Raw genomic sequence first — 695 nt, forward strand, 5'->3', positions numbered from 1 at the left:
TAAAACCAAGCTAGAGCAGCAAGTGGATGATGTAAGTGTGAAAAACCCAGTGTTTTCCCTTAAGATGAAATAAAGAATGTAACACATAACCATAAATGATGCTCATAAACTTTTAAGTACTGATTTGGGAATAATAACTAAAGTTCAGGCTATTTGGTATATCTTTTAAAATTCTCCTGTGTATCTTTGAAGGATACTAGCTTAGGGTTCAGTGCTTAAAAACTAAAATAAATAAAACCCACTAAAAATTTAGCTTGAAGGGTCTCTGGAACAAGAAAAGAAACTTCGCATGGACTTAGAAAGAGCCAAGAGAAAACTAGAGGGTGACCTAAAATTGGCCCAAGAATCCACAATGGATGTAGAAAATGACAAACAACAACTTGATGAGAAAATAAAAAAGTGAGTATGAAATAATTCAAAGGTAACCTTCTAATTGTCAGTTCAGATGAAATACATGCTTTAACAATCTCTAAAATAGTACTTCATGGCATATAAAAAAAAGACATCTTTCATTTTTTATTTAATGAAAATAGTAGATGCTTGACATGTCAAACATGTACTACTCACTTCGTCAACACCAGCATTATACAGACATTCAATTACACACACACAAGAAGACTGGTAGGAGAACTGACTGTGAGCTGATGTGATACTCTTATAACAGGAAAGAGTTTGAAATGAGCAATCTGCAAAGC

General features: G+C 33.2%; 1 long non-coding RNA gene across 1 annotated transcript; it reads left to right on the top strand.

The window, feature by feature from the left end:
* LOC107181445 lies at positions 1-695 on the top strand. The gene is made up of 3 exons (XR_001512139.1): positions 1-31; positions 254-399; positions 665-695. It is a non-coding gene; the product is annotated as an uncharacterized LOC107181445 (long non-coding RNA).

Source organism: Myotis davidii, unplaced genomic scaffold (genome assembly GCF_000327345.1).
Source record: "Myotis davidii unplaced genomic scaffold, ASM32734v1 C63041575, whole genome shotgun sequence".
In the NCBI taxonomy this organism is placed as follows: domain Eukaryota; kingdom Metazoa; phylum Chordata; class Mammalia; order Chiroptera; family Vespertilionidae; genus Myotis; species Myotis davidii.